The sequence below is a fragment of the Carettochelys insculpta genome, chromosome 8 (assembly GCF_033958435.1).
Source record: "Carettochelys insculpta isolate YL-2023 chromosome 8, ASM3395843v1, whole genome shotgun sequence".
NCBI classification, from domain to species: Eukaryota; Metazoa; Chordata; order Testudines; family Carettochelyidae; genus Carettochelys; species Carettochelys insculpta.
Genome location: NC_134144.1, coordinates 59,270,575 through 59,294,433, shown reverse-complemented (window position 1 = coordinate 59,294,433; position 23,859 = coordinate 59,270,575). Strand labels below are relative to the sequence as shown.

The 23,859-nt window shown below is 42.6% G+C and overlaps 1 protein-coding gene across 2 annotated transcripts in view; it reads right to left on the bottom strand.

Annotated features, from left to right (window-relative positions):
• Positions 1 to 23,171, bottom strand: part of NCKAP5 (NCK associated protein 5) — a 408,546-nt gene extending 385,375 nt beyond the window's left edge. For both annotated transcript variants that reach the window (XM_075001775.1, XM_075001776.1), the window contains exon 1: positions 23,107 to 23,171. The gene's annotated coding sequence lies outside the window, so the exon portion shown is untranslated. The remainder of the gene's footprint in view (positions 1 to 23,106) is intronic.
• Positions 23,172 to 23,859: the final 688 nt, after the last annotated feature.

The window sequence follows — 23,859 nt, the reverse complement described above, 5'->3', positions numbered from 1 at the left end:
GTGTCTGCATTTGGCCTGGCCATGCTCACAAGGCAGGCATTGCCACACACTCTGTCTGGGCCTCAAACCACATCCTGTTGTCAAGCAGAATACCAAAGTTATTCATGCCAAAATCTCACGCCTAAATCTCAGGCTCTAACCTTAAAAAAGCAAACTTAGGTAGCAACTCAGCATGTCACCTGAATTGTTTCCCTCATTGGCTTATCAAAATCACCCCACTTTCATGAGGGGAGGGGGTGGTTCGGAAGGGTATAAAAGACCCCGCCCAACCGGTGTTCGAGGAGGTAGCAGCGCACGTATCTCCCAGCGCTGGTCAAGCAGACCGATCACCTGTCTGACCACCTCCCCTGGAAATCCAGGTGTAACTCAGGCCTCGTAACTGAATCCATTGCAACGCATAATGTTTCTGCTAATTAGCATAGGACTAGTAAGTATAAGGTTCTAAGTATACATATAACAGAGTGATAAGTTTCAGGTCATAGTTACAGAAAGGGTTTAGTAATTCTAATAGTGTAAGTTGTTAACCATAGAATTCACTTAGTGATATAGAAAGTAGAATTCAATAGCTGGGAAATACAAGTATATAAGTAGTAATAGGGAATAAAGAATTGTAAACTGCTTGTTATCTTAAATAGTTTATTCACTTATTAAACAATATAGTTCTCATTTCTAAAGACTCAGACTTTATTATTATTAAAATAAAGGGTAGGGGGGTCAATAACTATAACCCATCCTAACCCCTGGACTATTTTAGATAATTACTGGGACCTAGAGACCAGTCAGGGAGTTGTGCTTTTCTTGGTGGGTGTAATTCTATTCGTTGTATTAATCATCCTTTGGAAACCTTGATTGCAATGTCTCAGGCCCTTCCCTATCAGGCTCCTCCCGAGGACCGCCCGAACCCTAGGGGGCGTTACAATAACAAGACAGGATTGTGCCTCCACAGGCTTCTCTGATTATTCGAGGTGTGGGTGTAAATTTCACTGGGAATTACTAAAATAGAAAATGTAATATACTGTAATCTCTTGACAAGCAAACACATTCAAAAGATAGAGGTTTACAGTTTCAATCAACTATGTCCCACCACTTATGTGTCCTGATACCTGTTAGAATCAGATAGTTCTTTAAAGGACACTGTTTAATTAGTTTCATACAAAAGGCCAGGCACTTTGTTCTGCTGACTTAAGGGAAGACTTCAAAGGTACAACTGGCTCGTTGACACCCAAATCTCACTGAAAGTCAATGACAGTTAAATGCCTAGTTGTTATATCTTTGGGAAAAAATCTACTCATTATTTTGATAAGTTAATATTTTTAAATATTTCTGATCTTATTATTAGCATAAATGAGCTTCTCATTGTCGTGTGATAACATTTGCATGGACATTATCATCCCTGTTGGCTGGGATTTAGCATGATCCTGTTTATTTAGGACTGATTGATGGGGGCGAAATCGCAACATTAAGGAAACCTGAAGTATTTATCATTGCCTATTTGGCATACATTGTAAATGGTTCACTTTGACCATTAACTCCCCCAAGAGTTTGAATTGTTCCATACACTTATCCACATTCACGACTTAGGTGTATTCAGATTTGCATGGGGGCAATCTGATTGGGTGAGCTTGGATGCCTTCCAGAAAATTCCAAGAGTCTGTGGACCTGGTTGAGGACTTTACCTGAATGGTAATGTGGTCATGAATATTCATAAAATGCCTTTATAAAAACGCATCAGGGAGGCACTGGAGTCCAGTGTAGTCAGTGTGTGCCCTGTGTTCAGTTGCCGGGGGTTACCTGAGGAGCAAGAATGCATTGTGGACTTCACTTACCTGGAAGTGGCGCAGAGCGGTGGCAACGTTTCTGAGATTTTACCTGGACTTACCTTATTTACCGGAGCTGATGTTCATTAGGCTTTTAAGTGCTATTTAGGAAGTGCGGGCCTACCTGGACTTGACCCACCTGGAGTTTATCATATTTACCTGGATTTACTACATTGACTAAAGCTGAAATCACTTCAGGCTTCTGAGCATCAGTATGTGCGGCGCGGGCCTGCTATGGTTGCTTGGCATCCAGCATCCCTGGCAATAGCTTCCATAGTGACCAGCAGCAGTTACAGAGGACCTCCCATGGAGGAGTGAGGGATCACCACCCTCACTACGCCCTGTCTGGCCAGACAGGGGCGGGCCTCAGGGGTCGACCTCAGGCCAACTCCCAACAGCTGCCAAGTGGTGTGTTCCTGAGTGCCACAAGAAGAGGAGGCCTGGGACACCACCAACGAAATATCCTTGTTTGTGGTACTGACTAGCTCTTGGAGCAGTCTGGGAGTTTTAAATTTTTTGATGGTTTAAATTATTATATAGTAACTTTAGTGCTAGTATTATTGATTGTTATCGTTATATTTATTAGTATTAGAACCTATTTATAAAAATATTTAATTGTGTACCCTATTTACCATCATACCCGAATTCACTTACCTATCCAATCCTGCTGAAGGGCCTTGAAAACCTTTCGGTAGATGTCTGGACCATAAACGGGCCGGCCTAGCAAACAGTCCTTGGTAAGGTGAGGAGGCCTAGCAAACCCCTTCCTTACCCGGGAGAATCAAATAATCTCCCTTCCAGCAATTGATCCCTGTTGCCTCTTTCCTAAAAAGTATCCTTAAGACCATAGTTCTATTTATTGAAAAGAGACAAAGATGGCTTCCTCAATCTTTATTACTGTGAGTACTTCTTAAAAAAATCAAAAGCTTGTTAGTTTAATCCCTGTTTGGTTACTCTACTTTCCAAATTACCTACTTGACTGTTACTCCAGTCTTTTGATCTCAAGTTTTAAAAATGTGTGTTTGTCATACCCTCTTTTAGATTTTATGGGTTGCTTTTTAAATAAAATAACTACGGTTGTTTTGCATAACTTTTTCTCACATACTCACTCTCTCCTTCCTGGTCTGGTGGTGCGTCTTGAGATTGACCAGGGAGTAGAAGGCAGGGATAGGAGCCACCAGAGGCAGAATTTTAAGACAGGGAGCAGTACTGGTGTGCCTGGTGAGGACAGATGAGCTCTGTGCGTGGGCCTTTATTGACGCATGGGCATACTCCTCTCCTTGCTGTGGGTTCCTGTGCCCACTGGCCCACAGGTCACTCATGTAACTATTGAGAAATTTTATTAATAACCTATATGTCACTTTAAATGAACCATTTGTGTTTGATCAACATCTTATAATTTCCATGCATTTATTTTGTTCACATTCCAAAAATGTCAGCTATACATAACAAAATTTACTTGATCCTGATGTAAGGCTCTTGGCATTATTTTTCATTAAAAAGATTTCCCCTACTTTATTTCTCCATGCTACTAAAGGATCTGTTCTTTTCTAACAATGAATGCTTGTAGGGTATTATCACTATCCTCCTTGTATGGGTCTATATTTCCCATGTGATTAAGTAAAAAGCAATAATGTGTTAGAACAATGGTTCCCAACCTGGGATCCACAGACCCCAAGGGTATTGCAGGAAAAAAAATACAAGATAAATAAAAATGATCATAGAAAATAAGTTATAAATAAATTGCAAAGGTACAATCAGCTATTGTTTTTAAATTAAATATCTTTCAATAATGTTACTAATTGCTGCCCAAAAATCTATGTTGTGGTTTCCTTTTTCATTTAATGAAGTGTACATAGAGGCCACAATGGGCTGCGAACGGCTTATGGGGAGATTGGAGGCCTATGAATGGTTTGAGGGGGTGGGAGCAATAGGAGGTCTGCACTGCTGAATAGGTTGGGAGCCATTTTGTTAGAATTCTGTGCAAACGATCTGTGCATTATATGCTACGTATACCATGTGGCTCTTTGAAGAGGGAAAAAAGTTTCACACTTTGGGGTGCACTTCTTCAAGAGGGTGTGTGAATGCTACAAGGGGAGCTTGAGGACTGAACCCTGGTTTCAGGGGCTGAGATAACAGACCAAATGAGTTAAGCTCTCAGGTCAAGGTTCTAGATGATCTGTAACCCAAGAGTGTGCCTACAGACTCCAAGGCAGGACAATGTCTGGGCTCTGTTCAGGTTGAGGCTGACTGTGTTCAGATTATGGAATTTTAAAACACAGGATCCAGCAGCTGGGTCCCATCACATCAATTTACTAAGCTTCAACCAGATCTGTGACACAGCCATGTCTTTAAATTCACAGAGGTCAACATTGTGGCCACAAAATATACACTGCATGTTATTTAGGATACTCCATGCTTACTTCAAAATACACATTTATTCTTACAGATGTTTGCATACTTCATTGCTCCACAACCCTCTCCTGACAACAAAAATTACTACGTAACCCAAGGAGCTGGGACCAAAAGTTAAGTCCCACTGTCCTGGGGTTGGGGAAAAGCCCAAGCCCCACTGCACTAGCTAAGGGCCAAAGCTGAAGCCTAAAGGCAGTATTCCCAGACACCATGGCCTGTAACCTGAACCCTGCCACGCAAAGCTGAAGTCCTGGAGCTCTGATGTGGCCTATAGCTCTAGAAGGTAGGGATCAGGCTTCAGCTTCGGTCCTGGGTCTCAGCAAGTCTAACGTCAACCCTTACAACCTTATTAAAAGGGGGTTATGACCCACTTTGAGATCCTGGCCCACAGTTTGACAACAACTACATTCAAAGAACCTGCGTTAGACCTTGAATAACCACCGTTAAATTACCAACCAAGTTACCTTTATGCCAACCACCACCGATAAATAACAATTTCCTAAAAGGAAACTGAACATAAGTGTAATTTACTGTAAATCCAGAGTCTATTACCAACAAAAGCTGCAACAGTAAGTGACACACTATTTGAAAGGAATGCAAAAGAAATTATTCAGTACTTTGGTATTAATTTAGTAACATTTAAATGTCATGAAGTCATTATACAGTATCTTGGAACTTTTCCAAACTGAGAAAGAAAAATACCCAGGGGATGTTCACATCTGGTTCCCCTTTTGAAAAGCCTGATGGCAGATTCCCTTTTTTTTTTTTTTTCCCCCCAGGGGGAGAGGGTGGAAAGGAGTGTTGACCTGCGCTCACGAGCTGAAATTACCTATATTTTGATACATTGAAATATATGAATTTTGACACATTTTTCTAAATCCCCCTTGCCAACAGAGTAAGATAAATCACCTTGCAAAAACCAACAAACCTAAAAGACTTTGTATTACAAGACAAAAATTTGATTGTAAAATAAAAAAAATGCTTTCAGATCACATATTGCCCCTTCCATTACAGCACATACTACAAAACAAGTCTTCGCATTTCAGAATGAGAACTACTATTATATAATTTCACGTGTAAATGAGATGTTTTTATGCACTAAGAGGTACACAATATGTCCTTCATGAATAAAGCTAGTAAATGCATGACCAGAAGGCAAATTTTTTCTGCACCATTGTCTACATATATGGTTAACTTAGGGATTTATAAACTAGTAGTCTTTACTGTAGGTTTACAGATTTACCTCTCTCGTCCGGAACCCTTGGGACCTGACTGGTGCTGAACAAGAGAATTCGCTGGACAACATAAGGTCAATATTTTCTAGCGCATTACCAACACATCCCCTTTTTACTGGGCTCTTAGAAGACATTTAGGGGTAAATTTACACCACTGGAAACCAATGATTTCGGAGATTACTTAACATTACCTATCATCAACGTGAGTAGCACAGTATGAGGACAGGCTCCTGAGCTATTAGATTCCTCCATCTGAATCTTGATTATTTTTAATTCCTGTTAGTTGCTAAAGGCCTGTGTTAGGGTCACTAACTTTCTAATAGCACAAAACTGAACATCGTTGCTTGCCCTGCCCCTTCCCTGAAGCCCCAGTCTATCCCCATCCCTTCTCTCCAGCACCCTCCCTTCATTACTTAATCCTCCATCACCCTCACCCACTTGCACTGCAATGGGACAGAGGGCTGGGATGTGGGAGGGCTTAAAGCTCCAACTTGGGTGCAGAATCAGGGCTCGGGCAAGAAATGAAGGGTTCTGGGAGTGGGAGGGAGGCCTAGCCTGTGGACAGAAATGAAGGATTCAGGAGTGCAGGAGAGGTCTCTGGACTGGGACACGAGTTTGAGGGGTGAGGGCTCTGGCTGGAGGTGTGGTTCTGGAGTGGGGCAGGGAGGAGGGCTTCGGGGGTACAGGGGTGGGCTCTGGGTTGGAGAAGAGAGAGGTTTGGGGTGCAGGAGTGAGTGAGGGTTCTGGGAGGGAGTATGGATAGGGAAAGGAGTACCAACCTGGTACAGGGTGTTGAGATGCAGGTAGCGGCATGACATCTGGTAGAGGGTTCCAACCAGGAGCAAAGGGTTCAGGCGTGGGCTCCGGCCAGGTGGCGCTTAACTCAGGAGGCTCCCAGTTGGCGGCATAGTAGAGGTAACTCATTGCCTGTCCAGGCTCCACACTGCTCCCAAAGCAGGCAGAGTTGCAGCCACGTGGCTCTGTGCAGTGGACACTGCCTGCACCTGCAGGCACTGCTCCAGCAACGCACATGGTCCACAGTTCCTGGCCAATGAAAGCTGTGGAGCCAGTGCTGACAGTGGAGGTAGCATGTGCAGGCCTCCCCACTGCGTAGGAGCTGTAGGGAAAAGCTGGCTGCTTCTGGGAGCTACATGGAGACAAGGCAGGTAAGGAGCCTGCCTTCACCCCACTATACTGCCAACCAAAACTTCAATGGCTCACTCAGCCCTGCTGACTGGAGCCACTAGGTTCCCTTTCTGACCAGGCAGTCCATTCAAAAAACAGACCCCTGGCAACCCTTGCCTCTGTTCATTTCAGCGGGTACACTGGTAGCCACAATAATATAATAAACCTTTTGCCTGCCCCTAAACCTAGATAGCCACTGCAAACAGATGAATATTTGCCACTAGAAGGTGAAGAAAAGGAAAATAAACTTTTACATTTATGGGGCAAACTGCATCACTAGCCCTTCCTAACCTCATCACATGCACACCCTCCCAGGTTTCAGGGTTTTGAAGGTTTGTCCAAGATCTGGGACACTCCCACTCACCCCACAAGGTCCTCTAGACTCAATGTCCAGCATGGGCCAAGAAAGACTACACAACAATAAAACATCCTCACAGCCTGAGCACCATGAGCCCAAGTCAGTTGGAACAGAGCAGCCAAGGTTATTTCTTGGCTGTGTAGACATACCCTGAGCCATCATCTGGTTCCAAGTGGAATCACATCAGGGGGTCTCAGAGACTTACTGGGCCCCTGGACTAAGTAGTGGGGGAAGCCTGCTCTGCATTCTCAGCAGGGGTGTGGCCTCAGGCTGAAGGGGTGAGGATGGGGGTGGCCAGCCCTCAACACTGCCTAGAGGACTTGGTGCCTGCACCCACCTTCTAAACCACCCAGAACTTGGTGTGCTGCATTCCAGGATGATTTAAAGGGCCCGGGGCTCCTGCCACTGCTGCTCCTACAGTAGTGGTGGCAGCAGCCAGAATTCCCAGGCCCTTCTGAAGCACCAGGCCTCAGAGCAACTGCTCTCCTACCCCAAAGGCCTGAATCACATGATTCTCCCATTCTCAGGCCAGACCCAGGTTACAGTCACAACTGTCTAATTTATTTTCAGACCCTGAAGTTCTCTTCCCTCTAAGGGCAATGACAATGGTAAGAATCAGTTCCCAGACATCCTCCTTATAGCCAAAATATTAATTATTCAGAACAAAATCATTTATATGAAATCAAAACCTTAAAAACAACAGAATAGACTACATGCACATCTAGCTTCTTCCTAATGCTTACCATTCCCTGGGTATGAGAAGGCATAACTTTTCACATGCCCTCTGCAAGCTCGATCTCAACCTCCACAGCTTCTGACAAGTGAAACCCCTTCTCTCCCTGAGAAGTACTGTGTTCTTTTACTTTCCAGACTCCTAGCTTTGGCAAAGCAAAGCTTGCAAACTGTTGGGGACGGATCCTTGAAGCTAACAGCTTGCCGCATTGTCTTTCAAGTGTGCATGGGAATGACCTTATCTAGATCTATTGTACTGCTTTCCTATTTGCTCTTTCCACAGCACCAGATTACATTAGAGCTATTCAGTCCTACGAGAAATTCTAATAATATACAGTAATATCACCTCATTGAATATTTATAAAATTATTACATCTCAGTATTTTTATATTATTACATAGCAATTCCACATCTCCCACAAAGTAAATTCTGCATTTGCCTATTTATCATAAGGCAAAAGTCTATAGTCCTGTCTTAGTAGGGTTACCATATTTGAACTTTCAAAAAAGAGGGCATCCCTCAGGGAATGTATCTGTTTCAGTATCTACCAACTCATGTTGTATTAATATACTATATATACACTATGACACATTAATACAACATGAGTTGGTAGATACTGCTACAGATACATTTCTTCTCGGGGTGTCCTCTTTTTTGAAAGTTCAACTATGGTAATCCTACATCTTGGGCAATACATTTCCTGTCATACATGAGAACTCAGCCTGAAAAATGGCTGTAGGATTTCATTCCATGACAGTTATTCACAGAAGTCTTGAAAAAGTTTCAGATTTCAAACTTCCTGTAACAGGTTTTATATTAATTATTAGGCAAGATTCTCTTGCAGTTATGGACCTGGAAAACTTATGTGTTAATGCAACCAGATATAGCATGTGATAATATGTGCATAGGCAGATATCACACTGATGGAACTGAGAGTTCTGTGCTGTAAAAATTATTTGAAAAAAAGAATATGGGGAGACCTAAGAAGCTATAAAATTATTTTTAAAATACCACACATTTGATATTGCCATTCTACTACTTTATGTGACTAGATTTTTATATGGCATCCCTTCCACATTCTGAATCACTCCCAAAACTATGACACAATCACATATGTCTCTATTTCTTTTTCACAATACAGTAAGCAGTTTGGGAGTTTGAGCTAGTTGTGATTTATTGTTGGCCTGAAAATATGCAGCATGAATGGTAGGTTCAGTATGCAAGGGTAAATTCAGCACAGTGTGAAGAATCCCACATTACCGCTACCTCACAGTAGTTTATGTAATACCCTTTCACTTCTCCCTTAAGTCGAGCACTGCATGCTGTAACGAAAACTGTTTTTAAGTGAAAAATATACTGTTTGTAAGTGTTGTTTGTTAGTTATTCAGACCTAGAAACAAAGTGTCAAACTGCATGCTTTGAGAAGCATGAAAAGAAGTTTTTGGAAAGTTTTGAACTACAGGTTAAACAAATAAATAAATTGAGAAATACCTATCTCATAGAACCAGAAGGGAACTTCAGAGGTCATTGAATCCAGTCCCCTACACTCACAGCAGGACATATCAACATCCCTGACAGATTTTCTTCTTCTTCTTCTTTTTTAAATCTATTTGCCCAAAATCCCTAACTAACCTCCTCAAGGACTGAGCTCACAACCCTAGACATAACAGGCCAATGTGCAAACCACTGAGCTATCCCTCCCCCAAGTCCAAAACCTTGGGACCTGATCAGTGCCAAACCAGAGAATTTGCCAAACCATGGGAGATCAATATTATCTAGTATTATCAAAACTTCCACTGCTTACTGGGCTTTAGAAGATATTTAGGGGTAAATCATAATAAAATAACAGCAGAGAGCCCTGATAACCAGGACTGGTGGCTATAAATAAACGTTCTGGGACCACTGGAAACTTATCATGGGTCTGTATATCTGGTTAAATAAAATTACGCCAGACCACAGATGTTGCCGGACCAGAGACGTTCAACCTGTACTGAAACCAAGACTTTTTTTAAAAAATCATAAAACCTAAATTATAGTATTCAATACGCACCAACACTTCAATTCATTGACAGATTTTGTTATACTTTGGAATAAAGTGAGAGGAAAACTCAAATTTTAGAAACTTATCTCTTTAGTACAGATTGTAGTCTGATTCAGTACAGTTGGCAACAAAGACAAATTTTCTACTTCACATTTAAATTATCAGATTACAGCATTTCTCAGTTTTGTGCCCACCCATGCTGCCTACTTTCAACAACCTAATAAATAAATCTGATGGAAATTAATTGTCTTGACAGCTAACATAAAAATTTTAAAGGTACAAAGGAAAAATGCTGTGATAGCATTTTCTGTCTGAGCAGGACAGTAGCTATGGAAACTATCATTAGAGGCCAACTGGCCATCATCCCAGCACAACACATACAATAAAAAATGCTATTTACACTCAGAGTCAATGGCAGCAGCCATAATTTTCAACCATTCCACTCTTGCTAAACAGTTGAAATTAAGTCTTCAATGATTTAATTAGACTGAAAATCTGCTATATCACATTCTACATGTTTCTTCAAACATAAAAGATACCTGAGGATGCCTTCATTTTTCTATTTATTACACTGAAACAATATCAGGGCATACAGAGATTGTGAAATCATCAGATACAATTTAAAAAAACAGTATATAGATTCCTTGGATTCCTAACTGAAAATGTATTTTACTAACCACTAAATAATTTAAATATTTTCATTTTATCTTCGGTGTGAATTCTTTCAACCAATGAAAACAAAAAAATCCAATCTCATTTAATTCTCTGTCACAGTTGCTTCATAAGTGAATATACTTCCTCTGATCCTCTAAGAACAGGGTTTTCTGCTATAATCCCCTCAGAAGCCACAAATGCTATAATATCAATTACTAGTTTGAACAGAACCATACCTTTTCAAAATTATGACAGCCTACCTTCAGAAAAACTAGGCACCAGATAATATACAAACAATCTGTACCAGAGATGTATTGAGGCAAAATGGATCGAAGAACTCCAGTCTGCCACACAACACAGTTATTATAGGACAGTAATATTAAACGATTAATGATCACTTAAACTTTGAAGAACGATGTTTTCACTGTTGTATCGTATTCTGAAAGTAGTGAAAGATTTCATTCATTGGGAAACCTAGCATCCTGGAAGTAGGCAGGAGTGGAATGTTTCAAGTATACATTCATTTCCTCCTTTGCAAAGGTTAGTATTTCACTAAACTGTACTGTCTTCGGGCATTCTGGATTCAAATACTATTTTCCATCTCAGACACTCTGGGCAACAGTTTCTATGTATTATTTTAAAAATAATTTTGGCCCAATCCTGCAAACGTTGCTTTGACTGCACGCAATCCACAAAACACCCACCAAATCTAATAGGTGCCTAAGCTTCTGCCCAAGCATGTTATGCTGCCTTCATGTGTCCCAATGCTTACCTCGTTTTAGCCCCAAAGCAAATCACAAACTAGAGAAAAACAGGTATGCAGCCACTTATCTCAAGAGGAATATCTTCAACTGTCAAAATAGATAAGGAGTCTAAAGAACAGCTAGCCAAAAGTTCAGAAAGTAATAGAACATGTTTTTAAAGTACATGAGAAGCAGGAAGCTTGCTAAACAACCAGTAAGGCCTTTGTACAATTGAGATGTTAAAGCTATCATCTTTGGAAAATCATGGCAGACAGGAGAGATTCCAGAAAACTGGAAAAAGGTAAATACAGTGCCCATCTATAAAAAGGGGAATAAGAACAATGCAGGAAACTACAGCTCGGTCAGTTTAACTTCTGTGCCAGGGAAAATAATGGAACAAGTAATTAAGGAAATCATCTGCAAACCCTTGGAAGCTGGTAAGCTGATAGGGAACAGCCAGCATGGATTTGCAAAGAACAAATCATGTCAAACCAACCTGATAGCTTTCTTTGACAGAGTAACAAGCCTTGTGGATAAGGGAGAAGCAGTGGATGTGGTATACCTAGACTTTAGTAAGGCATTTGATATGGTCTCACATGATATTTTTATCAATAAACTAGGCAAATACAACTTAGATGGGGCTACTATAAAGGTGGGTGCAAAACTGGCTGGATAACCGTACTCAAAGAGTAGTTATTAATGGTTCTCAGTCCTACTGGAATTGTATAACTGAGTTCCACAGGGGTCTGTATTGGGTCTGGTTCTCTTCGATATCTTCATCAATGATTTAGATATTTGCATAGAAAGTACACTTAAGTTTGCAGATGACACCAAGCTAGGAGGGGTTGCAACTGGCTTGGAGGACAGAAATTCAAAATGATCTGGACAAATTGGAAAAATAGTCTGAAGTAAACAGGAGGAAGTTTAATAAAGACAAATGCAAAGTGCTCCACTTAGGAAGGAACAATCCATTTCACACATACAGAATGGGAAGCAACTGTCTAGGAAGAAGTATGGCGGAAAGGGATCTGGGGGTTATAGTGGACCACAAGTTAAATATGAGTTAACAGAGTGATGCTGTTGCAAAAAAGGCAAACATGATTCTGGGATGCATTAATAGGTGTGTTGTGAACCAGACACGAGAAGTCATTCTTCCGCTCTACTCTGCATTGGTTAGGCCTCAGTTGGAGTATTGTGTCCAGTTCTAGGCGCCCCATTTCAAGAAAGATAGGGAGAAATTGGAAAGGGTCCAGAAAAGAGCAACAAGAATGATCAACGGTCTAGAGAACATGACCTATGAAGAAAGGCTGAAAGAATTGGGCTTGTTTAGTTTGGAAAAAGGAAGATTAAGGGGGGACATGATAGTGGTTTTCAGGTATCTAAAAGGGTGTCAAAAGGAGGAGGGAAAAAAACTTGTTCTTCTTGGCCTCTGAGGATAGAACAAGAAGCATTGGGCTTAAACTGCAACAAGAGAGGTTTAGGTTGGACATTAGCAAAAAGTTCCTAACTGTCAGGGTGGTCAAACACTGGAATAAATTGCCTAGGGAGGTTGTGGAATCTCCACCTCTGCAGATATTTAAGAACAGGTTAGATAGATGTCTATCAGGGATGGTCTAGACAGTACTTGGTCCTGCCATGAGGGCAGGGGGCTGGACTCGATGACCTCTCAAGGTCCCTTCCAGCCCTAGCATTCTATGATTCTATAAAGGAGCATTCAAAGATGATAAGGTCGCTGCAGAGAAACTAAATAAATTCTTTCCTTTGGTCTTCAGAGCTGAGGATGCGAGGGAGATTCCCACACCTGAGTCATTATTTTTAGGTGACAAAAAGAATGTTAGGGTGATGCCCAAACCTGAGATGTTCTTTCTGGTGACAAATCTGAGGAACTGTCCTAGATTGAAGTGTCATTTGAGGAGGTTTTAGAGCAAACTGATAAACTTAACAGTAACAATTCACTGGGACCAGACGGTATTCATCCAAGAGTTCTGAAAGAACTGAGATGTGAAATTGCTGAACTATGAATTGTGCTTTGTAACCTATCCTTCAAATCATCTTCTGTACCTAATGTGATGCCAATCTTTTAAAAATGCTCTAGAGGTGATCCTAGCAATCACAGGCCCATAAGTCTGATGTCAGTTTCAAATTAGTTGAAACTATGGTCAGTAATAAAATTGTCAGACATATAAATGAACAAAACTTGTTGGGGAAAGTAAACATGGTTTCTGTAAAGGGAAATCATGCCTTACTAATCTGCTAGTGTTCTTTGAAGGAGTCAATAAGCTTGTGGAGAGGGCATCCAGTCGATATAGTGTACTTAGATTTCCAGAAAGCCTTTGACAAGGTCCCTCACCAAAGGCTCTTAAGTAAAAGTAAGCTGTCATGGGATAAGAGGGAAGGAATGAATGGTCAATTATCTGAATGGAGGGAGGTGTCTTCTAAGGGTCTGTACTGGGATCAACCCTATTCAACATATTTATAAATGATCTAGAGAAAGGGGTAAATAGTGAGGTAGCAAAATTTGCTGATCATATTAAACTGCTCAAGATAATTAAAAACAAAGAAGACTATGAAGCACTTCTCTCTCAAAACTAGGTGATTGGGCAACAGAATGGCAAATGAATTTTAATGTTGATAAATCCAAAAAAATGCACATTGGAAAAATAATCCCAACTACACACACAAAATGATGGGAACTAATCTAGCTACACCCACTCAAAAGAGAGACCTTGGAGTCATTGTGGACAGTTCTGTGAAAACATCCACAGCATCAAAAAAAGCAAACAATGTTCTGAATCGTTAAAAAAGGGATAGGGAGTATGACAAAGAACACCTTATTGCCCCTATATAAATCCATGTTATATCCACATCTTGAATACTGCATGTAGATGTGCTCACCGTGGCTACGTCTACACGTGAAGCCAACATCGAAATAGCTTATTTCGATGTAGCAACATCGAAATAGGCTATTTCGATGAATAACGTCTACACGTCCTCCAGGGCTGGCAACATCGATGTTCAACTTCGACGTTGCGCGGCACCACATCGAAATAGGCGCTGCGAGGGTACGTCTACACGCCAAAGTAGCACACATCGAAATAAGGGTGCCAGGCACAGCTGCAGACAGGGTCACAGGGCGGACTCAACAGCAAGCCGCTCCCTTAAAGGGCCCCTCCCAGACACAGTTGCACTAAACAACACAAGATACACAGAGCCGACAACTGGTTGCAGACCCTGTGCCTGCAGCATGGATCCCCAGCTGCCGCAGCAGCAGCCAGAAGCCCTGGGCTAAGGGCTGCTGCCCACGGTGACCATAGAGCCCCGCAGGGGCTGGAGAGAGAGCATCTCTCAACCCCACAGCTGATGGCCGCCATGGAGGACCCGCCAATTTCGACGTTGCGGGACGCGGATCGTCTACGCGGTCCCTACTTCGACGTTGAACGTCGAAGTAGGGCGCTATTCCGATCCCCTCATGAGGTTAGCGACTTCGACGTCTCGCCGCCTAACGTCGAAGTTAACTTCGAAATAGCGCCCGACGCGTGTAGCCGCAACGGGCGCTATTTCGAAGTTAGTGCCGCTACTTCGAAGTAGCGTGCACGTGTAGACACAGCTCGTGTGTCAAAAAGGATATTAGCACTGGAAAAGGTTCAGAAAAGTGCAACAAAAATGATTATGGGTTTGGTGTCAAATGAAGAGAGATTTAAAAGACTTTTCATCTTAGAAAAGAGGTGCCTAAGTCCATGTCTGCATTAGAAACAGAAGTCAACCGCTAGCTTTGCTAATTGTGTGGCTAAAATCAACTTATTGGCATTCAACTTCCACATTTGTCTGCACAGAAGGAGGTCGATGGGAGCATTTCTCCCATTGACCTTCCTTATTTCTCTCCCCTTGTGAGAAGTTCAGAGGTTGACTTAAACCCCTGAAAGCATTGTTCTGCACACGTATGAATCTTAACCCCAGAACATCGACCCTCACCCAGTCCATCTCCCATGGCAGAATGGCTGTAGCCTGAGAGCGGATATGTTGGAAGTCAGTGTAATCCTGACAGGTACTAAGAAAGCGAATAAGAAAAAGTTAATTACTCGTTCTCGTAACAGGAAGTAGGGGGTCACCAAATGAAAAGAAAAAGCAGGTTTAAAACAAGTTTTTCTTCAAACAGTGCACAGCACAGTCAACCTGGGGAATTCCTTGCCAGAGATGTTATGAAGACCAGGACTTTAAGAGGGTTCAAAAGAGAACTAAATAAATTCATGGAGGTAGATCCATCAATACTTATTAGCCAAGATCGGTAGGAATCTTGTCCCTAGCCTCTGTTTGTCATAGGCTGGAAATACATGATGGGGAGAATCATGTGATGATTACTGGTTCAATTCACTCCCTCTGGGGCATCTGGCATTCGACATGCTGGAAGAAAGGATACTGGGCTAGACGGACCTTTGGTGTCGCCCAATATGCCCATTCTTATGGAGAGACTGAGGGAGCTTGATATAAAAATTTTCCCTTACCTCATTCATTAAAGGTGGGAGACACCTGTCAAATCCTCTCCCCACTTCCAACAGAGATGGTGAAACTGAACCTGCATCTCTCCCATCCCAAGTGAGTGCTCTAACCCTATAAATAAACTTATAAGATGAATATTTGCCCCCACATTTCCCTAGACTTAGATACCTTACTCTGGGAGAGGGGTGGCATAACACATATCCTTCTCCTTAACATCTTCCACTGGCTAGTTTACATGGCTCCCTGTTAAAGGTGCTGGCTTTTGTAGGCTGAGTTCTTAGGCATGTCCCCCATTCATCATATGGAGAGCTAAGACATTTAACTTGGCTTTGATTGCAGTGCTATTCCTGTGCCTTTCTATGCACTGTGATATGGACAGCCTAACCCATCGTTAGTGGCTTCACTGGGATTGCTCATCTAAGGCAGATTTACCCCTGTATGACCAAATCTAATAAATTAAGTCCCCAGTCCTACCAGATGCTCAACGGGAGTATAATCCTGCCATGTGTTTCCTTTTGCCTCAGAAGCAAATGAGCAAATTACTACTTTTGTATGCTCCAATCTCGAAGTTAAACACATCCCCTTCCTGTGAATAGAAACAGCTGCTAGGAAACTTGCTGCTTCGAGTGTCTCTGTATTTATGCCCAGCTGCTGTCAGATTGCATCTATTGAGACCAGAATAAAAGCCATATATCATTGTCCAACCATACCAGCCTGCCTTTTCATACTCTTATCTGTGACCTTCAATGAACTTACAGGTGGACTTCCCATAATAATCTGACCCCAAGGGTGATGTACATTTATACCTATTTTGGAGTAACTATAGGTGAGGCAAGTCTTTAAAGATATTAAAACAGTTTTATTATATAGTGTATAGACTAAAGCTGATGTCTCTACCCCAGGTAATATATTCCATAGTATAACTTGAAAGGCGTAGAGGTCATATCAGTGGGAGCAGAATGCAATTCAAAATAGCATCCGCTGTCATGCAAGTCGTGGTGGTGGTGGTGGTACAGCACACTGCTCAAAAAGTTATGTTCCATGGCACATGAACTCATACATGCGGTGCACCTCAGGTCATGCCAGCATGCAGTATCAGACTGTCAAGGAGTCTGGGAATGCAGCTGTGGCCACTTGCCACTCACCAAGCCAGGATTAGGGCTGCAGTCCCACAGTCATGCATGGGACCTTTTCACAAGTTAATATAACAAGGCATCGTGGGAACTGTTTGATCTACTGGACTACTGCTTGGCAGTAGTTTACTTAAGGTTATTACACTTTGTTTGGAGGCTAGTATTTGCATGCCATTATTGCATTATTTTAAGCTCACATCTACACTATTGTATTTATGTCAAGCTTTTCACTAGTCAACACAAACACAGTCTTACTTATTGGCATTTGCCTGCAAAACCTATGAAAATACTCTATATTTTGCACTTCCTAATATTTAATAAGTTGGTTTTTTTTAAATTTACTGTCTCTAAGACTGCCATCTATCACTGTAACATATGAGCTCTCTGCACATAAAAGCAATAGCTTAGTATAGGACCTGTTGCCTTTGGCATGACATCTAAGATACAGTTTAAGCTGGGGTAAGTAGCTGGTCCTTTGAGACTGTAAACAATCTAAATATTTTGTGATCTTCGGTGTATAGCAACCACCCATTACCAAGTACAGTTTCTCTGAGAGGCAAGATAAACTGAAATGCCCAAGGGCAGTATCTTTGATTCCATAAAAAAGCTGAGCACATACTTGTTACTGGGATGGTGAAATTTAATTACAGAACATGCCACCACTCTGGGGTCTCCACTTCCTGACAGACTGCCTTCAGGCTGGCCCTCATGAGCCACTCCAAACAGCATGACAGTTAGGGCACTTGCTTCGGTTGTGGGAGACCCAGCTGCAAGTACCTGCTCCAATGACTATTAATACACACTGCAACATCTTCAGCCTGGGAGTCCAAGACACACCCAGGACCACAGACTGTGATGATGAGGAAACCGAGCAGATGCCCCAGGGCTGGCAATTTAAAAGAGTCAAAGGGTCTGGCCACCAAGACTGCCACTACTGCAACAGTGGTGGCAGCTAAAGCTCTTGCATCTTTAAATTTCTGTCACAACACACTCCAGGTTGCTGGAAGGTGGAGGAGAGGGCACAGCACAGGGGTAGAAACTGGTCAAAAGTATTCAGTGAATTGGTATAAAATTTGAAAATAGCTTTGGCTGGCCAAAACTGAACTTTTCTGTGCATTAATTTTTCTGTGCATATGATGCGCAAACATTTTGGATTGTAATAAGATTCCTGATATTGGCAATATCACATTCCAGGATGCCTTCAGTGAAACAAGTTTATCAAGAGGAAAAGAAAATGTACATGCATGAAACTCTACTGAAGTCAATGTGCCCCTCGCTGATTAACAGAGCAAGATTTGATTTTTAATTTTGAATCTGACTAATGTACACAGTACACAGGGTGACAGGTTTGTGTATTTGGAGATTTTTGACGTCAGCTCTGTGTCCATTAGTTCTTTGGAAAAGAGTGTTTGCAGTCTGCCCAATATACATAGTGTGTAGATGCTGCTGGCACATAATGGCATATATGATGTTCGTTGAGGAATGGCAGAAATACACAAACCTGTCAGCCAGCATTTTAACGGAGTGGGCCATTCTGTTAAAGACCTGAGAGTTTGTGTTCTGGAAAAAAGACACTTTAACAACCTTCTGCAGAGAGAATGTTCAGAACTAACATTCATACTCGACACATTAACACTTGGTATGAACAGGGACAGCAATTCCCTGACACATTATACTTTGATGTTTGACCTAACACTTAACTTCCTCACCCCACCTTCTTTCTGATCTTCTATCTGATCTGTCAACCTTGATAACAATTTTTGGACCTCTGTGCTTTATATATCGAGTCTGTTCTGGTAAGGCTATAGATCTGAAAAGTGGGTCTGTCCCATGAAAGCTCATCACCTAATAAATTATTTTGTCAGTCTGTAAACCACTCAAGAAAGAGATCTTGAAGTCATTATGGATAGTTCTGTGAAAGCATCCACTCAACATGCAGCATCAATCAAAAGAACAAACTGACTGCTGGAAACCATTAAGAAATTAATACATAAAAATCGAAAATGTCTTATTGTCTCTTTATAAATCCATGGTACACCTGCATCTTGAATGTTGTGTGCAGACATGGTCACCTCATCTTAAAAATATATATTGGAATTGGAATATGTTCAGAAAAGGGCAAAAATAATTAGAGGCATGGAACAGCTGCTATATCAGGAGAAATTAATGAGACTGGTACTTTTCACTCTGGAAAAAAGACCTGTAAGGAGGGATATGATAGAAGTGTATATATGGAAAAATTATTTACTCCTTCCCATAACACAAGAACTAGGGGTCACCAAATGAAATTAGAAGCAGCAGGTTTAAAACAAACAAAAAGAAGTATTTCTTCAGACAATGCATGGTCAATCTGTAAAACTCCCTTCCAGAGGATGTTCTGAAGGCCAAGAATTTTAACAATGTTAGGGACAAAAACATACAGTCATGGAAGACAGGTCCATTAATAGCCATTAGCCAGGATGGTCAGGGATGGTGTCCCTAGCTTCTGTTTGTCAGAGCTGGGAATGGGCAACAGGTGATGAATCACTTGAGGATTACCTGTTCTGATCATTCCCTCTCGGATACCTGGCATTGACAACTGTCAGAAGACAGGATATTGGGCTAGATGGACCTTTGATCGCACCCAGTATGGCCACTCTTATGTTTAATAAGGCTTTTTCCTATAGCCTGTAATACAACCCATGTTCCAGGGATATTTATTCTTGCAAAATGGAGGGAAAGGTAGTTCTGAATAGATTCATTTATGAACTAACATATATAAATATACTGGAATTGTTTAAAGTTATTCTGGAAACAATCACATGCATAAACCTGTATAGAATTAAACTGCAAGTGTAGCTGAGAAAACAATTAAAGGAAAGTTGTCATAAACTTTCCTAGAAAATTTTGTGTTTGAAAAAATACCTGTCACTTGGGGTGCAAAAAGATGTGTTGCCAAAACAAACAAAAATCCCCACAAACACACCAAAGAAAAAAACTGCAATAGTATCTTTGAGCCAAAAGATAAATCATTCCTGTAAGGATGGCTCAACAACACAGAGAGCAAGGGTGAGCTACAGCAGAGATAATGAAAACATCTGAAGTTTTTCTTTATTTTGGTGTCAATATGTTAACAAAGGTCTACTTGGAATTTCCAGCTACTCCTTAGCCATGACCCTTTAGCACATCAACATCATGTGAAAGCATGTGCTTAACTTAAAGTAAGCAGCAGTATATTACTTCAAGGATATTACTCATATGCTTACAGTTGAGTATACACTTAAGTGCATTGCTGAATCAGTATCTCTGAACACGAGTCTACTCAAGTGAATGAATACTACTGTAGTTCAATAGGGGTTGCAGAGCTAGTCCCTCAGGAAGCAAAGTGCACCATTTTCCTAAGGCACCTATGAAAATCCAATAGCTCCAAAACTGCTTTAACATCTTAAGGCTTTCAAAATCAGGGGCTATTTCTTGAGAAGCTGGTTATGTTGTACAATGGTTTTCATGACCTTACAATTTGTAGGGGAAGCAAAGTAGTTCCCCTTTAAAAAAATGTTTACCTCTACTCTAGATGATGACCTCAGTCCCATCACAGACCATCCAGAAAAACATAAGTAGAGGCAAAGGAAGTAAAACACCAGTAGAGTCACTCCAGATTTACATGATAGAGCTGAGATCATATTCTAGCTCCAGATTCAATACTTAGATTAGAAGTATTGTGCACTTAATTCAAAAGCAAATAGTAGGAAATTTACCACATTTCTGTAATCTGTTTCCTCAATTAACCAATGACAGAAAGGACAGCAATCTAAACATTCAGGTCAGACAAAATGTTTTGATTTCATTGTTACATAAATTATCACCTGCATCAGAACTTCTAGGAAAATAATCCTACACATTTTCAATATTAGACAGTGTATTCCCAACTACACTTAAAAACAGAACTTGTCAGTTTTGACATCTCAGAGCAAATTTTATTGACCTACTAACCTGTATCTCTGGGAAGCCTGGAACTGAAAATGCAATAATGGCTAGCAAATACTAGCCTCCAAACAAAGTGTAATAACCTTAAGTAAACTACTGCCAAGCAGTAGTCCAGTAGATCAAACAGTTCCCACGATGCCTTGTTATATTAACTTGTGAAAAGGTCCCATGATATCTCCACAGTCATGCATAATAACAAACCACTGCACTTTAGTTTACTTATACAGCTTATCTGCAGTCCAAAAATGTATACAGTCAGTCCTTCAGATGTAAATCACTTGCCTGTGAAATGCTACCCCGTTTGTTAAAAACCTGCAAACTTTTGAATGATAAACAATGGTTTTATCTTTTTTCAAGGCTGCAATGACTAGCCTGTAAACAATTAGGCCATACAGTTATGAAAACAAAAGGATTATCTAAAAGGCATGCTGAGAATAGAATATGAAGTTAGCAATAATAATTCACACTGTGAGGACTCCTTCAGAAAGTTTGTTTAATTGAAGTGGACTCTTTTAAAGCAAGCTACAAGGTCAGTTTCTAGCTTTATGTACTTCTAAGCTTTCAAGAAAACTTTCACTTCAGGAGCAACTCACATACTGGATGACGGGCCTGATACTGTAATCTGCAGACAACAACTGAAAGGTGTTTTGGACCTTGGAATACTATGAACAACAATACATTATTTCACGCTTTCTTATGAAGTATTTTACATTCTCCTGTCTTTGTGCATTTGAATATGAACTGTATGAGACTATATTTCACTTCCTTCAGAATTTGTTTCTTTCCACCTATACTTATGCTGAGTTTTGTGTTTGTTTTTAGACCTCTTCAGTTCAACAGGAATAAACATTTAGTAGGATGCTTGTTGATGAACAATAATAAAAAAAGAAAAAGAAAACCTGGCTCCTTTGAAGCCACAGGATTGAAATGTTTACTCTAAGGAAACAATAAAAATAAAAAGCATACAGCATAAAAAAAGCAAACACCATACTGAATCACAGTGCCACTAAAGACAAAAAACTAAGCACATTAAGTTCATTAGACTTCCCACTCCCATCTCTCAAAAATGCACATCCTATGAATTGTCTAAATAATATGATTCAGATATTTTCCCCTAAGCAAACACAATGTTTATAGACAATGTAAAGAATTCTTAAACTTTTTATAAGGATGGAAAGAACTGCTCAACACAAATTAGCATAAACATTAAACTAAATATTTGATTAGTCCAGGTTTCTCACCCAGAGCACTGGAGGTGATCAGCCAACCAGAAAATTTTTGGATCATTAAGTAAAACAATGTCTGCTCTTATTAAGCCCACAGCTACACACAGAAAATACAGAGCATTCTTCCTTTTTACTTTATTACCTGTGCGGTACTCCTCTGGTTAGGAAGAAGGGAGAGTGTGACAGTCTTTCATACGAGAGAGTGGGGGTCGGTGGGGGGAGGAGGTGGAAGAAAGGAAAATAGATATTTCTATTATCTGCAAGGAATTGATTTCTTTAACAAATTGTTTCCGGAGAGCTTTCAAGAGTCCTTCTGGGTCAGCAGGACAGGTCTGTTTCAATGCTCAGGCACAGAAGTACAATTACATAAAAAGCTGCGTTTATCTGAATCAACAGAGGCATACATAATGAAGGGCAGTGGTGAAAGCTCTGCTGCAGTCACACACAGCTTAGATAAACCCGCCAGACCACGAGAAGGAAGGCACCGGATTAATTTTAAAGATTAAAAACGCTCATCATCCTTGTGGAGGGGCGCGCACGTATGTGGACACATAGGCGGGGTGTACAGAGAGCTTTGCTGCCCGAGTCTCACTGCCCGGCTGAAAAGATCATATTTCTGGGCCATCAATCAGAATTAAGCTGCTTATGGATGCGTAGTAATTCGGTACACGGAGTTGCCAGTAGCAACAGGGCACACAATTGTGCAGCTCCCCCACCTCGCGCTGGAGCAACAGCCGCCGCCGAGGGAGGAGCCGCGGCAGCAGAGGGAGCTGGCCGGGGAGGGGGCAGGAGCAGATGGCACAGCAGAGGAGGGGCAGGAGCCAAAGCGGGAGGGCGGCAGGCTCGGGAGGGCCAGGGAGCCCCTGTGCCAGAGGCAGTACGGAGAGCAGGTGTCGCCTTTCCGGGCGACCAGCCCCGGGCCCCAGGCGGCCTGGGATCCCCTCCCCAGCCCCTGAGGCAGCAGCTGGCTGCTTAGCCCGCCCCCACCTCTTCCCGCCCCGCCCGGCGCGGCGCGGCGCCGCCCCCTGGCCGGCAGAGGCCGCGGCTGCTCCGGTCCCTCGCAGCCCCCTGGGCGGCGGGGCCGGGAGGGACTCAGCTCCTTACCTGGCCTGCGGCGGGACATGCTGAAGCGCGACGCGGGGCGCTACCGCCCGACGAAGGCGAGGAGCCTCCCGGGGTCCCCCGCACCGAGAAACTTTCCCCGGCCCGCTCCGAGCAGCGGCCGCCGCCCCTGCGGCTCGCGCCCCTAGCTTCCGGGGAGCCCCGCACCTCTCCCGCTCGGCTGCGCTCCAGCGGCTCCTTCCCGGGCGGGAGCTCCCGGCTGGGGCCGCAGGCCTCGCCGCCTGTGCCCGGGCGGGCGCCGAGCGGGGCACGGCGCTTGTGGGGGGAGGGCGGTGCGCGGCCGGGGCCTGCCAATTCCCCCGGCCCCCGCGAAACTGCTTAGGATCGGGGCTGTCAGATCCAGCCCATCTGCTGCAATCATAATCAGTCTCAACTGAGCGGCTCTGACAAATCCGCGCCTGCAGCAGGAGCTAGGGGAGGGAGGCAGGGGAGAGTGCGGGCTCCTATTGTCTGCGGCGGGCTGGGGGCCTGCAAGGCAAGACACTGGGTCGGCCGGCTCAGGCAAAGCGCAGAGCCCTGCCCCCCGGCAGGGTGCGACAAGGGCGCCCACCCCTGCCCGGCTCACACACAGTTACCTCAGCCTCATTCCCAGCTTGTCGTGAACAAGCCGAGAACAGCGCGCGACGTGCGGGTCCCTCCCACGCCCCGTTCAAGGAAAACAAAACGGCTGTAAAGTGGGCAACACGTTCCAACTATCAGCACGCGTAGGACGCTCGGAACTAGCTTCGAGTCTGC